The following is a 15599-nucleotide window of genomic DNA, read 5'->3' as shown; positions in this document are numbered from 1 at the left end:
CAGTGTCGCTGCCCAAGGAATTCTGCATCTAAGAAACTCCCTGGACCCTCAGCATGATGAAGAATGCACTGGGAGAAACCCCAAAGGCATTAAGCCAGGTATGTCTCATAGTGTTTGGGGGTAAAATTGTAACATAAATTATAGCTAATTTCTTAGAATTCACTGTGTGCCAGTGCTAGATGCTCGGGAAGGCACAAGACCCTGCTTCTGCTCTTTCTTTGATGAAAGAAAAAAAATCCCACTCAAACCCTACCATATCTGTATGCCACCACTTTTTTTTTTTCCCCCCTTTTTTTTTTTCTTTTCCTGACACGATGGCCTTACTGGTTTTATTTTTCTTCCCCTTTCATATTAGAGCAATCTGAGTACCGTCCATCCTGGATTTCTTGACAGACACTACGGACTACAGGACAGCTGGCAGGATGATGCCTTAGATGCTAAGAGACAACTCTGAAGGCCATTTTTTTGGTGTGCGATTTAACATTCCTGCTTCAAATGAGGAACTGTGAAATCTTCACTCCAGCTCCCTGGATCTCGATAAAAGCAAGCAGGAAAAAACTGTAATTAGTGCCACTATTTCTAAAGTGAAAAACAAGAACAAATTATTGCAGGTTATAGTTTTTCAGCTCTTCAATTACTGTGGATGCCAAAATAAGAAAAAAAAAAAATCTGTATTTATAGCCCTCTGTCCAGGGAACAAGTTTTTAAAGCAAACAAAACTGTGTATTTTTGCAGCCTGGGAAAATGCCAATGTAGTCCCTTATTCTGACAGTGTTATCTCATTATCTCGCAGAAGTCTATCAGCTATTTTACGCTTTTACTGCAAAAAACAGGTCTTAGTTTAAGAGTTTGTATGTAGAGATGAAGAGGTGAAACACAATTTGAGTATCTCATTTCCTTCACCAGGATTAAATTGTTGGTAAGGCTCCAGTATTTGTTGGAAACTCCTAGCGGGCATTACTTCCTCACTCTACTCAAACTAAATTCCTCCAATATTAATCATTTGTGAAAACAGCGTTGCTTTTTTTACACCACTGATACTGCTCCTATCTGTCAATTCCCTCCAGCAGCACAAGAGGAATTGCGCTTTGTAATGCAGCTGTCAATGCTATTACTTTTATTTTTTCATTCATCTGGTCAAATTTTGCCATCACGCTGGAACCCGAGATATACTTTGTTCTCTAAAAATCTGTCAGAATTAAAAAAAAAAAAAAAAGATGAAAAGGAGGGGGAGGGAGGTGGAAATATTCAAACCTTGAGCCGTGACACCTGTCAAACACAAGCAAACCCTAACTTCCCACTTCCAAACCCCGGGGTCCTTTGGTGCTGAGGGAAGCCGAGGCTTCCACAGCCAAGCTGGCTGCAGTCAGCCCCCCCGCTCAGCCTTTCTACCTCCCACCCGGCGCCCGGCCAGCTCTTCCCCGCCCAGTGCCAGCGGGGCCGCCCCGGCTTCCCCTGGAGCAGGCCCCAGCTCCGGTCTCCTTCCTCCCGCGGGAAACGACCTTGGCTGCGCCGCGCTGCCCCGGGGCGAGCCCCTCTCCGCCCCGGACATCTCCCGGCCGCCGGCCCCGCTCCGCAGGCAGCCCCGGGGCGAGCCCTTCCCCTCCCCTGGGTCTCAGAGGCGCCGGGCCCGTTCCCTCCGCCCCGCCTCGGTCGCTGAGGTAACCCCCGCCTCGGCCAGCTCTGTGTCCCCCTTCGCTGAGGTAACCCCCGCCTCGGCCAGCTCTGTGCCCCCCTTCGCCGAGGTAACCCCCGTTTCAGCCGGCTCGGTACCCCCCTCGCTGAGGTAACCCCCGTTTCAGCCGGCTCGGTATCCCCCTCGCTGAGGTAACCCCCGTTTCAGCCGGCTCTGCGCCCCCCTCGCTGAGGTAACCCCCGTTTCAGCCGGCTCGGTACCCCCCTCGCTGAGGTAACCCCCGTTTCAGCCGGCTCTGCGCCCCTCTCGCTGAGGTAACCCCCGTTTCAGCCGGCTCGGTGCCCCGCCTCCGCCGCTCCCTGAGGTAACCCCCGCCCGCGCCCTCACACCGGTGCCGGCTCGGCGCCCCAGCCCAACACCCTTGGGGCCGGCTGGATGCCCGCGCCCCTCCCCCGGGTCGGGTCGGGTCGGGTCGGGTCGGACCGGGCCAGGCCGGGCCGGGCCGCCCGCCCGCCGGCTCCAGTCACGCTCCATCCCCCGCCCTCCGCTCTCTGCGTGACCATCTCCCGGGGAGGGGGCGGGGAAGGCGCATCTCCCCCCTCCCTCCACCTTCCCCCACACCCTTTTGATTGGGCCGGGCCGGGCCGCCCATCAACGCAATCCTCAATACTGGTTGGCCGCAGTGGCAGGCCAGGGCGCAGCTCCCGCCCCGCGGGGCTCCCTCCAGCCCTCCCCAACACTTCGCGGCAGTGTCCTCAGAAGACTCATTGGGCCGAAGGGGCCGCTCCAGCGCTGGCGGCAGATCCGTGCGCCCATTGGCCGGCCGCCGCGCCAATCCGCCGGGCCGCGGCGCCCCGTAGGCTGGCGGGGCGCCCGGGGGGCGGGGCGGGGCGGCTTCCCCCCCTTGTCCCCGGTCCCGCCCTGTGACTAACTCCCGTGTGTGAGTCACGGCGCGGCCCGTCAGCGCCGTTAAATGCCGTGTGCGGGCGGGCGGCGCTGCCTGGGCTGCCCCGGCCCCCTGCGCGCGGGCGGCCGCCTCCCCCGCCTCCTCCCCCGGTACATGGCTGGCGGGCCGTACTTGTCACGGTGTCACATCCTCCCCGCCGGCTGCGGCCCCAACTTCCCCCCCAGCTCGGCTGCCGCCACCGCCCGGGGCCACCGCAGCGGCATGGGATAGAGAGCACAGCCGCCTCAGCGCCTGGCCGCCGCCTCCGTCGCGCAGCCCGGCGCCTCGCCGCACGCTCATTTTAAATTAATTTCCCTCTCCGGTTTAAATTTCTCACCCGTGTGTGTGTGTCCCCCCATTGCCTCTTCACCCCCCCCCTCCCCCGCGTCCCCTCTTTCCGTTGACACCCCCACCCCGCGTTTGGCCGCCCCCCGTCCCCTCAGCGCCTCCCTCAACGGTCCTCAACGGCCCTCGCCGCGGAGCCCCCCGGAGCGGGTGAGTGCCGGGCACGGCCTTCCCGGGCTCGCTCCTTTCTGCCGGCTGGGGGGGTGTGGGGGGGGTGTGGGGGGGTAGGGGGTGGGCGGCGGGCTGGGGCAGCCCCCGGGTGTCCGGGGAGGCGGCGGGGGGACCGTGGCGGCGGCGGCGGGCTGGGTGCCTCCGCTGGCTGCCAACTGTTTGAAAGTTGGGGGCATTCGCCTCACAGCGCAGCCTGGCACCGGCCGGGGAGATACTTCCCCCCTCGGACTGCAAAAGAGGGGGGGGGGGGGGGGGGATTAAAAAAATATGAAAACTCGGCGTCGTTGCCAACTACAAATGCGTGTCATGCTGCCGATGACACATTTGATTGTAGTTTTTATTTTATTTTATTTTATTCCCCCTGGTTGAGACTGTGGGTGAGGCTGTGGCGAAGGTTGATGTGAGGGGCAAGGGGCTCCCAAAAGCTGCCTGGGTGGAGCGTCGGGCCAGACCCCTCCGGACTGGGCTCTAGCCACTGGCCTTCTTCGAAAACCAGGGAAACCCAGCTCTTTTATTTCCAGGCGCACCATCCTCCTCCCCACCTTGTCGTGCCTGGATGTTTCGGTATTACCTGGGCTTGACTTGGCTGGCAGGAAAATGCGTGTATCGTAGGGTGAAGCCGTGGTCTGCAGTGGGGAGTTTTGGTGGCTTGGGATTGATATTGGGAGCGTTTAATGTAAAATGGTTATGTCTCTATTTCATTGCTATTGATTTTTTTTTTTCCTCCTTAATGTATTTTTAGAAATGTGAATGTGGTGTACGTTCAGAGTAGCTAAAATAACAGATACATGGAAAACCCCAGCAAGTACAGCAGCATTTCCATACACAGGGCGTCTGAAGCCTTAGTGCTTTGCCGGGTTTAGTTATTAATATTAATTGCTTGATCTTTGTAATTCATATCATACAGAAACTAATTGCTGAACTGAAGGTTTACCAAGCCTCACAGCGCTCCAAAATCATTTTTCTCAGACATCTGAAAAATAAATCTACTGAACTTCTGTTAGGAGGAAAGGCCAACATCATTCTGAGAATCCTCCACATGAAGTTTCTTTTTTATAAGGCAAGCACTCTTGTAAATAAGTAGTAGTAAAGCACGGCTTTAGTCAGTGACTACTTAAGTGTAGTCTTAAGTATGCTTAAGATCAGTGAATTTCTAGAGGAAATGAAGTCTTTAACAAATCTTGTCTTGCCTCTATCTAGAAAGAGAGGGAGGGGAAACAAAAAAAATCAGTCCTGAGATTGATACCAAATAGAAAATCAGTCCTTATCCCAAGGAGTAACTTGCCCAATGTAACCCAGAAACTTCCTAAATGTCTGTTATTTTGCCTTTATGGGGGGGGTCCTTGAGCTGTGGTCTCTTGAATAGGAAGTGGGCCTGCTTCTTGTCTGCTATTAGTTTAGCACCAGTGTAACTTCATTAACTTTAACGGAGCAGATTTGCATTAATGTGAAAAGTAATCAAGAAATCCATGTTTTCAGAAAGGCCCCTACAGTAGTGACGTGACAAGCTCTGACTCCTTCTCTCATCAGACCCAATTACGCCACCCTTACTCATGCTGAGTGGTACTTTACTGCGCAAGTACTCCCTGCGATGCTTGTATGACTACTTGTGTACTACAGTACCAGTCTGGGTGAGGTAGAGTGGCGCTTATTTTTTCATAACTATTTTTTCCCCTTCCTTTGAAATAAGAATATATTGGATAACTATTTTTCTTGGGTTGTGAAGAAAACTTCTGAGGATTAAATGTAAAGCTGCTCTGTTAAGTGACCGTACCAAAAAAACCCCGCGTAAGACTTCTGTGCTACTGGTGAAACAGGCAGGTAAGTTTTCTGTGTGTTTAGCTTTCCCTTGTTGCTATGGGAAGTAGGAAAAGATTGTTGAAAAATTCATGATCTTGTCCTGAAATTCCTCTATGCCTGAGGGAATCCATACCTGCATGCGGTGTTCAAGTTGGAGTTGTTTTTTTTTTTTTTCTTCCCCTCCTTCTCCAGAACACCGCCAAACATTCACATCGCATTGTTTAAATGTTTGCTATTGAAATCACTGGCAGCAGGATCAGGCCCTCGGTTGTTTTTCTTTAAAGCAGTTGATAATGGCTTGGATGTGATGTTGTAGAAAGATAATATTATCTGGTGTGTCCACAGCTCAGATCCACTGTCTTATTACAATCTCGGAAGAAAGCTCCGTACTAAGCAGCCTGTAAAGAAAATACGTCTAACAAAGCAGAACTGTTTTCTGCCTTTATGTTCTTATTTATAAATCTCTTGAAAGTTTGCTTGATACTCTTTCAGAACAAGACACAATTCTTTCATGTTTGTTTCATGTTTTCACTTCCTCGTATGACTGTGTTCATTGCTAAGCTTTTGTGTCACTGATTGAGATGTTATTGTAATTAACATTAATTATGCAAACTAGATTGTTTTTAGAGGCTCTCCAACTCTGTATTGATACTGTCAACTTGTTTGTTTGTTGAACAAAAATCCACACATTTCACCATTCTCAGAGGAAATAGATTAACTGGTTCCAAATTAATGTATGCATGAGAAACCATAGCAAAATTAAGCTATTTTAGCTCAAATGGCACATTGAATCTTGATGGAGATGGTGAATACAATATGGTTGGATCTGAAATATCAAGGCAGGGTAAACGGGGGGAGCAAGAAAGGGGACTAGGTACAGCCATTCGGGGAGGGTGTTTACAACTGCAGAGTTCCACCACATTCTTTCCAGATAGACAGTACTAGATTAATTGGGCCAAATTCTGCAGTCCCTAATTGAGCAAAACTCTCACTGAAGTATACTGGAGCTGTCTGCTTGGTTATGGACTGCTGAATTTGTTCGAGAAATGGAGAAAAATGGCAGAGTTTACTTCATTAATTATTTAGGACATTTTGTATTTTAGACTTGGAGAAGATATCTTCCTTTAATTTGGTTTAGAAGGTGTTCCAAGGTTTGTTTTTGTGTTGGTTTTTTTTTAAAGAAAAACTTATTAAAAATATCTTTGAAATATACATTCACTTATAAAATATTTCCTATAGCAACGGTAATATTTTACAATTTTTTATAATGTTAATTATAGTGACATTCACAAAAGTCTCTATGTCTGATTCTGAATCACCCCCTTGAAACACTTCTGAGCTGAGAAGGACTTTAGAATCTCTCCCTAGAAATCATAATTGTTGCAATATTTATATGTTGTATTGTTGTGTACTCTCAGGAAGAAAAAAAATAAGGGGTGGGGAGAAGAGTTTAAATGAGAATTTGTTGTCACGATATCAAATCTGAAAATACACACAGACTGGCAGATTATTCCCTGTCTTAAAAATTAAGTCTCTCTAATTTCCCATTTAAATAAGCAAAATTTGGCTTGCAGTTTGCTTTGGGTAATGAAAGAGAGGGGTTTTGTTTCTACTTTCAGTGCAGTGGTCCTCTGGAAAGTTAGAAACAGCGCCCTGGGGCTCAGCGAAGTGGAGGGTGTATAATTATATGGGAAGGCTCCATAGCATCAGTGAATTAGCATTAGCAGCTGAGTGAGTTTGTTAAGCTGTAGAGATGGTATTATGGAAATCAATAAAATGCTGATTTCTTTTTCTTATTGCAGATTCCATGTTAAAAGGAAAAGATGCTATTTGTTTGTCTGCCTCTCATGTAGGCTTGCCAACCCATTAGTTGATTTGGAAAGGCAGGTTTTTCAGTTCAGACAATAAGTAGTCAGATTTTTTTTAACTCTTTTTAAATCTTTATTTATTAGATTGTCTTCCAGAAATCACACTAACATCCTGGCCTGCAAGTGGCTTCAAGTGTGTCTGTTTGTCAAGCAGAGGCAAGAGTGAAGGTCAGAAGGAAGAGCGAAGAGTGAATTTTTCTTATGACATGCTGGTGTGGCATTGTTTTGTTGTAGCCCAAATGCTGTATGTTCCTGGCATTCCTGTTTCTGCTTTAAATTAAATTATCTCAAGTGTTTGGAGGGATCTGATGAGATGTACTGAAATCCATGGTAAAAATAAAAGAGAAATAGTGACCTTAACTGTTTTCAGAGATGTGAGTCAGGAAGGCTGATATTAATCACTGTAAGACCCGTAATATGCATTGGCCTTTATTTCTTTGTCTCAAAGCTTCTCCCGCTTTTATACCAGAAAGACAAGTAACCAGATCATTCATCACATTAGGTGCTTACAGAGAAATGACAGATCGACAGCCTTATGTTGAGCACTGTGTAACATGTATGATGCATTAAGTTCTGATGATCTATATAAAACATTTTAATAGGGAGGAACAATAAATGGGAACGGCTGTCTTCTAATCCAAGGACTTTATGGGTTTTTTTTCTTCCTGACTGAAGTTAAACTTAAGTTCATAATGAAATTATTTTATTTTAAAATATCTGTATGCTATGACCCTTGATAAAATACTCTGAAACATTTTATTCAATGTAAGATACGCTAAGGGCTTTGGGGCAGCCTGGGAAACCTGGTTGCCTTAGTGGTGGATAGCATAACTGATGGTAATCTGGTGGACTTTGTGGAACTAGGAAGGTCCAACTCAGCAGCTTCTTCAGGGACACTGCAGCGAGCATCTGTTCTGTGACACATGAGCAGCGTATGTACAGAGTTCAGATATCGGGAGGCATGCGGAGCATGTTCTTGTATGAATAGAAACAGTTCAAAATGCTGGATTTATGATGCAGGCAACAGTAAAGGTCAGCAACTTGGAAAATTAATAATATGGTTCGTGTTGACATTTCAGAGGGAATTCTGATGGGGGCGTGGTTCCAGTGAATGTAAACTTGCCAGTCCGGCCGCACAGATAAAATAGGCAGTCTTCCTCTTATCTCTTTGGTAACCCAAACCTTTTTACTGAGAAACTGGCAACATTATGTTTATATTCTCCCTATGCTTTATTGTTTCTGCTAATCTCTAATTAAATAGAGCCAGTGAGGGCCAGCATGGTGCTTTCAGTGCTCAACTACAGCTTAGAAATGACACTCTGCTTTCTAATGATTATGAGCAGGTGAAGTCACAGGAAGGGCAGGGGAGTTGGAGTAACGTAGTATGCAAGTAAATTCCTGACTCTCTAAAATATTTGCCTGTAGTCGTAGTGATCCACAGTGCTTCATATCTCTGGCATTGCCATGGGTGTCCAGTTAAGGACAGCTTAAGAACACAGCAATGAAAAAAACCATGGATGAAGAGATCTCAGCTGAACCTGAACAAAACCTTTTTAGCTCCTACCATGTGAAATAGGAGTGAAGGTCCCACGAAATAATGAGGATAAAGTCCTTCATAACTGAAAAATTACAGTAGTGATAGTGACTCTGAAAAAGTAGCTGCTAGATAGAGAAGGAATTGTAGTCACTTTGCTGTCTTTTTGTAAGCTGTTACTAATGTGGTTAAAGCATTAGTTCTGAGAACAAGTGCGTTGAGAGCTTGGATTCTTCCTTTCTAAAATTTAAAAGCCTATATTCATATATTTGCTGTGGGGCAAAATAAAATACTGCTTGTTTGATTATCCAAATTCAACATCCTCATTTAAAAAAGATATGCACCCTGTTTTTTGTTGAAATGAAGTCAGGTATTCCTGTGGATGCCTTTTTCACTTTTGGTTATCTTTTTTTGGTTTCCTTTCTTCTAAGTATCTTTTCATCATCTGCTTTCCTTCTTTCGGTCCTACTTGAATTCCTTTTCTGTCCTTGTTTTTCATTCCTTCCACTTCTTTCCAGCCAATTTTTTTTTTCCATTTGTTGTTGCTCTTTCTAGTCTTAATCAACTACCAGTGTTGCTGCTTGCTTAGAGAATCACATTAACAGCTCCAAATAACACTGCTCTATGCAGGGTACAAATAAATAGCAACTGATCCTTCCTTAAAAAGCTTACAGTGGGAATGTGAAATCTGGGGGACGGGCATCCAGCTCCTGTTTTTTGTGGCCCACACTTCTTGGTTTTGCTATCGAGAGCAGTTGTGCTGCTGTATGCAGTGCTAAGGCACATGTTGAGGTATGAGATGCCAGTAATATTTAGTGTCCTCTGCCCTTGGCAAGGAAAAGGTTCACCACCGCTGACCCATAGTCCAAAAGGAAAATGTGAAGGGAGAGCCTGCTGGAGGTGTGACATGAGTTGGTGCAGTCATCCAGAAGGAGTCAGGACCACAGCCAGGAATAGTACCCAGGTGCCATCAGCTTCAGACATGTGCCCTGTGCTGTGGCAAAGCAGGTTTTCTGCTTCTTCTATGCTTTGTGGAGCTCAGTTCTATTTTTTTTTGATGGTTCTGCTTCTAGTTATTTGGCTGTCTTCTCTGTTTTAGTCTTTTCTCATCTTTAATATGTCATGGCTACTAGTGACCTCTTAGACTGCATCGCAGGGATGTTATTAAGACTTAGTGGGTTTTCCCTCATCCTGTGCTGGAATATTTGGCCATTGCCAAAGAAATTGAGGTCAGAATCAGGGCATCTTGAGTACCATGCACCAAAAAGTATGTATGTATGTGTTGAAGGTATCAAAATACTCTTTAAAAACAAACAAACAAACAAAACCAAACAAGATTTGTGAAGTTAAAAAGCTAATATTTGGTTTGTGATGCAATGTGAGAACTAAGGTATAAAATCAGATAAGTTTTCTGTGGGGATGTAAAGGTAAAAAGGTGCAGCCTTTTAAGCTATTAAACCTTTTTAAAGCAACACACCAATCCTTTGCTGAACCTGCTAGTTTGAAGATTTTGGAAGGTAAGTGGCCCTCCTTCCTATGCGAGGGAACCTATCTGATAGTAAAGTTTCTAAACAGAGCTGAAGTCTCTAGGCCTGGTGGTGTGATGGTCATTGCCTGGTATCAAATGAAAGAGGTAGCAGCCAGATATGCAATGGGAAAATGCGCAGGAATAGGGCATCCTTCCAGCATTCAGCCAAGACAAGGAATTTTAACTGCCCTTTGATTTGGAGTATTTTTAATTTATTCCATGTTTTCAGATATTTCAGTGCAAATTCTAGGGAAAGGCAGTTTCTGTCTTTTCAGATTGGCAGATTTTTGTGGCATTCCTACCTTGGAAATTCCAAAAGGGGGGGGACATGACACACAACAAAAAAACACAATTTGGGTATAATCTTCTACTCTCCCCCCTGCCATGTTGAAAATGAGATAGTCTTCCCTTGTTCAGAATAAAAACTATGATAATCCATTTCCTTTGCTGTGATAATCCATTGCCCGAATGTCCTGGTAGTATAATTTGCTTGTGGTGCTTGGACAGCTATCATATTGCTCCTATAAAACAACAGTGTTTGAAATGTTATAATCCAAGAAATCCAGAGTTAAAGTGCTTACAGCAGTGACTAATTGCATGCTAGTGAGTATTACTGTATCTTCCTGATTTATGTCCCTCATTGACTGAGACAGACTTGCAGATGAGTTCTTAACATATTATCTAACAAGATGGTAGTGCTCTGTGTTTAAATTGCTTGTTGTTGTGTTTTTTTTATTCTCCCTCCCCAATGTGGGGTTCAGACCCCCTTATTAGTTTTATGGGAAAGCCACAGATCCAGATTCCTTCTGGAGCTGTTGCAGCATGAGTGAACAAACTGCGTAGGGCTTCTTTCGAGAGCTACGAAAGTAGCCTGTGCTTCTTACCCAAGAAAAGTTAAGGATCCTTATTATCTCTGGGGATTTTCTGTGTGTTTTGTTTTATTTTTTCTTTTTCGTTTCCCTTTCTTCCCCACTTGAACCCTGATTCTGAAGGAGCTGGAGCAATTACCCAGCCTATCTTACATCTTTCCATTCAGAAGAGGGTGGGGTGGGAAAGAAAGTCTGCATTAGACTGCAGATGTTCTCTCTAGCCCCTTTGCCACCCCCTAGTCACACTTCTTCAACCTGAAGAACAGCAGAGGAAAAATTCCCACTTGAACACTTTTTCCTGGCTTTAATGAGAGATTAAGGGAAAAGCCTTCTTTTACAAAGGAGGAAGTAGCATAGGTGAATGCATCTAGCACCCTTTAGGAAAGGGTCACCACCATGGTGGTGCTGCTAAGAAAGGTTGCCAAATGCTTCCAGACTCTGCACCAGGCTGTTGTGAAAGGCTCCTATGAAATGAAGAAGCTATAGAGCCAGTATGCGCATGCATATTTCTGAAGGTTATGCTGGATTTCTGCCATGCCACAAAACTGATTAGAATAATTTATAATAAAAAGTGGGACATGGATTTCAGAAATGGATAATGTGATGGGGGAAAGAGGGAAGTGGATGGCAGGGAAGGCAAACCTGAAGGTTTTCCTGGTCAGTGGATGTACCCTGAAATGTAGATTTTCTACCACTGTGTGACGGGGGAAGCTACTGCCGTCGCTTTTGTTGTCAGAGGTGACTGCTATATGCTTGGCTTAATATACGTATTGTGTGCTTATGCACTGCTGTTTGTTTATTTACCTGCAGTAGGACTCGGAATATTCCAGATACTTTCCAGGTGCTTATGGATAATCTCTGCTCCAAGGACTTCACAAATCTGAGGGGCCAGAGGAAAGTAAATTGGTGGGAATTTACAGGTTAGTACTGAGAAACAGAATGAGATTCACAGGATGCAGAGCCCTTGAGAGGAGTGGGAGTGTGTGGCAAAGGTGCTGTGCAGGTGAGGTGGGGAGGAGGATACATGCAGTGGCCTCCATGAAAGAAACGGGCACCATGCAGACAAGTGCTCTGACTGCCAAGCCTTCTGTCTATTCTGCATTTATCACCCATCTAGGCCTAGTAAATGTGTGTGTTTTGATCCCTGGTGTGTCTGGAAAGAAAAGAGATCCTTTGCTTTGCTTCTGCATTACAAGTCAGTCCTTGGTCAGTTTAGAGCTCCCGACACCTGATCCGTCTCTTGGATGCTTTCCCCTGTATTTGTCATTGTGCGGTGTGACGGCTGTGTAAGTGGAGTTACTCTGTCATGTTCTGTGCAGAGAAATGCTGCAAAAATGAGAAAGCAGGGGAATGAGGCATGCGAGGTGTGTGTGTGCAACATGAGGCTTGACAAGGCCAGTGAGAAGTAGCATTGGGGTTTTGCATATGCATTCCTTGGGGCACAAAGTGTCATCGTCTTCAATTCAATTTTTGCTGCGATTAAGGCCCCTGAGCATGTCTGTAACACAAAACAGAAAACAAAGAAAATGTTTTCTCTTCAGCCGTCATTCTAGCATTGCTTATGTGCGTATGAATCATTCCTTCTCCATCTGGAAGGATGAGATGCAGAGCTCTTTTCTAAGGAGGTATCTAACGTACATCCTCATAGCAGCCAGCAATTGGCATGACAAAAGGGTTACAGCTAGTGGCTGGCACTTTTCCCATCCATCTTGCCACTGGAAACATAATGCTTTTGCAATGTGCTTGTTCTTCAGGCACCAGTGTGCAGAGCCAGTCCTCAGGACATGCAAACAGAGCAGTTGCATGTTGTTCGCTTTTGTTTGTGGTGCCTCCTCGGTGGCCCAAGAACAGGGAGTAACAGCGATGAACTGTTTTTCTCTATTAGAGTGTGACATGGAGTGGATGGGAACAGTGGGCTACTCATGGAACATCCCCAGGTGTGGGAAGATGAGCAGCAAGGCATCTAGCACTGCCAATGTAACATCAAGTGTAGGAGAAGACCTTGTTTTGCTTCTAACCTTGTATGCTTTGTACAGGACAAGGCAAAATTTAGTAGTATTGAGTGCACAAGGAAAAAAGTCTGATTTTTAAAAATGTCATATATTGTTCATGTAAACTGACTACCTTGTATATATTCTGTCCTTCACTTGATTTGCAAGAAGACCAAGGCCCTGACTCAATTAACATAGTCTTAAGTGTTCCTGTGATGTCAAGGAAGAATTGTATTGCTCATCTTTTTGTAGAGGGGTGTTTAATGTGGTGTCAGAATGGGCAGTAGAAAGAAGGGCCCCTTAATCTCAGTACTCTGCTTTAACAAATCTATTGTTATCTTTCTCTGTTGCTGAGCATGACTGGAAATGTCCTCATCTTGCAGCAGTTACCATCTCAATATGCACTTCAAACTTAAATGCGGAAGCTGGATGTTCTTCTGCTGAAGCTCCTTGAGACACTCTTGTAACTCACCAAACGCATGCCCATGGCATTGGACATGTCTTTGCTGCTTCCTTCTTTTGAAGGACAGTCGGAGATGAGGTAGAGGAGAATCCAGGATACGCTGCCTGCCCCCAGAGCCTTTGGTGCATTTAATGAGCTGGTGTTTGGACCAACTGGTTCTCGGAGCTGGGACCAGTGGCTCTTTCTCCCTGGGGAGTGCCTGTGCGAACAGGAAGAGCCTCTCTGCTCCCCATTCCTGCTCTGCATTTTAACCAGTGTCTGTTCTGCAAGGCAGGCTCATTTCTGCTGCAGGAGCTGAGAGTCATCTCTCCATCTTGCACAGGATAGTCTGGAGGCTTAGGGCACTGCTCCTGCAAGACCTCAGCCAACTTGGGTTGGGGTGGAAATGGCAGGGAGGAAGTCATCAGTCTGCCTCACCTGAGGAAGCTAAGTCCTGCTCTGCTGCATGGAGGATATGGACTTGTGGCCACTGCTGCTAGTGCCTTGTATAGGAAGTGAGGAACTTCAGCTTTTTGAAGGACAGGTTCCTGTCTTAGTGCGTGGATGTAGGAACCTCCTTTCTGCTTCTGTGATGGGTGGGTTTAAGATGCAGCCTTGTTCTTAACAACACTTATTAGCTGACTCCAGACAGCGATGTACTGAGCTCCGGGGTGTGAAGTACTGGCCTGTTCCCTAGTGTAGGGGTTTGGGGGAGAGGGAGATGGCCAGTGGGGTCTGTAGGCTTTCTGCAGCGGAGTTCCTGTTCTGAGGTGAGAACAGCTGTGCCCTTTTCCTTCAGAAAGGAAACCCTCCTGTGCTGCTGAAGCTGAATGCTGTGTGAGAGAGACTGTATCTGTCTGCTCCCTCCCAAATTGCTTTCGGGAGGATGCTCTGGAGCTAGGATGTGAAACGGTGTCGTAGACAGCCACTCGGCCCTGGAGAATGAAATACTCCTGCATATTAGGGCTCAGTGCTGGACTTCCTATCTGGGGAGAGCTTTTCTTTTACTATGTCTCAAGCTTCTGCTTTTATCTTTCCTCTGATATATAATAGCCTGGAGAAGACCCTTCAGGCAGGGGTGCTTTGTTACTTTCTTTAGCTTCATGATTGCTGTTTATACTATAGTGTAATAAACACGATTAGCATTTCTGGCTTATTTCAGGGTGTGTGCTTGCGTGTGAAAAAGATTTGGATACATTAACTCTGCCATCTTTCTTACCTGTGCCTGAGATATTATCTGCTTACGATCTTTCCTGATACATAACAGCTATGGAAAGGAAATAACACTGCCTGTGCTCTTAGAAACATTTCAGTAGCTTGACTTCAGTAAGCAGTACAGTGGTAACAGGGATGAGGGGTGAGACATAACAGTGTCTTGCTTTGAAAACTGGCTTCTGGATCCTGCAGAGCATGGTCAGCGGGCGGAGGTTGTTCACGTTACACACTTTACCTGCAGTGTCCAGTTGCAACATGCTCCATGTATATAAATTCAGCTCTGCTTTTCTTTGTGTGACAGGTCAAGTTCAAAGTCTGGGGACCCCTGAGGCAGAAGAATTACATTGCTCTGTGTGTGTTTGTATATGTACACTCAGCAGGTGTATTTTCTCCTGTAATGTGTTCAGTATCTTCCAGCCCAAGTCAGCTCTGGGTATTTCCACTTGCTGAGAGGCTGAAGACCAGGTTCTCATGGCCTAAATTCCACCTAAGGCTCTGTGCTTGAAGGCCAGGAGTCAGCTGGAAGGAAACAAAACATACAGGGACTTAGGTGCAATTTAGGGCATGCTAATCTGGCTCCTCCCCTCCTGCGATACCAGCATGCCATAGGCATCTAACATAGGAAGCTAGTAGTGAACAGGCCAGGCCAATGACTGTATTTTCACTTTTCAAAGTGTTTCTAGACATACTGAACTGGACTTGCCATCTCTAACCCAGGTTCAATTTGAATTCCCAAGCCAATCCCATCAGTGTTAGGCAGAGCAAAGAACCTGATCCAAGCAGTGCTCCTTATTCCTGGAAAGGTCCTGACATCTCACAGCATTTACCAACTGGAGGGATGGGGTAGAGGCCTGGAGCTGTGTTGGTGCATGTGTTGTTTTCTGGCTGTGGGGTTTTTTGTTGTTGTTTTTGTGGGTTCTTTTGGTTTTCCCTCCTATAAAGTTTGAAAGCTTGCATTTTACCCATGGCCTAGAAGGCCTAGGCAATGCTCTGTTACCTGTCAGCACCAGACAGATCTGGTGTTGAATGAGGGAGTCGCTTGGGCTTGGACAAGGGGCCCTGAGGGTACTTCGCAGCATTCCCAGCGCGCTTGGCTGTCGGGGAACTGAGCCCTCCCAGGCTTGCTTGTGGCCATAAAGAGTGCGATCTCTCACTGTGTTGGCCCTGGTAATCTCTGACTATCAATCATCCTCTTCTCGTTTGGAAGAACTTTGACTTAATAATAATGAGGGATACATCAGCTTGAGTAATTTC

General features: G+C 46.1%; 1 protein-coding gene across 5 annotated transcripts in view; it reads left to right on the top strand.

The window, feature by feature from the left end:
* Positions 1–2574: 2574 nt before the first annotated feature.
* SERTAD2 (SERTA domain containing 2) overlaps positions 2575–15599 on the top strand; it is an 85249-nt gene continuing 72224 nt past the window's right edge. For 2 of the 5 annotated variants that reach the window (XM_075496833.1, XM_075496829.1), the window contains exon 1: positions 2575–3077. The gene's annotated coding sequence lies outside the window, so the exon portion shown is untranslated. Of the gene's footprint in view, positions 3078–4898; positions 4920–15599 lie in introns of those variants that run through there. The other 3 variants (XM_075496836.1, XM_075496835.1, XM_075496832.1) reach the window with 3 other exon arrangements.

This window comes from Mycteria americana, chromosome 3, assembly GCF_035582795.1.
Source record: "Mycteria americana isolate JAX WOST 10 ecotype Jacksonville Zoo and Gardens chromosome 3, USCA_MyAme_1.0, whole genome shotgun sequence".
NCBI classification, from domain to species: Eukaryota; Metazoa; Chordata; class Aves; order Ciconiiformes; family Ciconiidae; genus Mycteria; species Mycteria americana.
This window is presented reverse-complemented; position numbering and strand designations above follow the sequence as displayed.